This window comes from Eimeria mitis, genomic scaffold (assembly GCF_000499745.2).
Source record: "Eimeria mitis Houghton genomic scaffold, Emh_scaff2191, whole genome shotgun sequence".
In the NCBI taxonomy this organism is placed as follows: domain Eukaryota; phylum Apicomplexa; class Conoidasida; order Eucoccidiorida; family Eimeriidae; genus Eimeria; species Eimeria mitis.
In genome coordinates, this window is record NW_013570518.1 from 4,998 (window position 1) to 5,216 (window position 219).

The window sequence follows — 219 nt, forward strand, 5'->3', positions numbered from 1 at the left end:
GCAACAGCAGCAGCAGCAGCAAAGACAGAGGAGGAGATTGAGGAGGCAGGTGCAGGCATCTGACAGCGAAGAGGAAGCGGATGCGCAGCAGCAACAGCAGCAGCAGCAGCAGCAGCAGCAACAACAGCAGCAAACAGCTGCCTCTGAAAGCAGCCCTCCAGCCCCCAATTCCTTCCTTGCTGCAGCACAGCGTCTGCTGCTGCTGCAGCAGCAGCAACA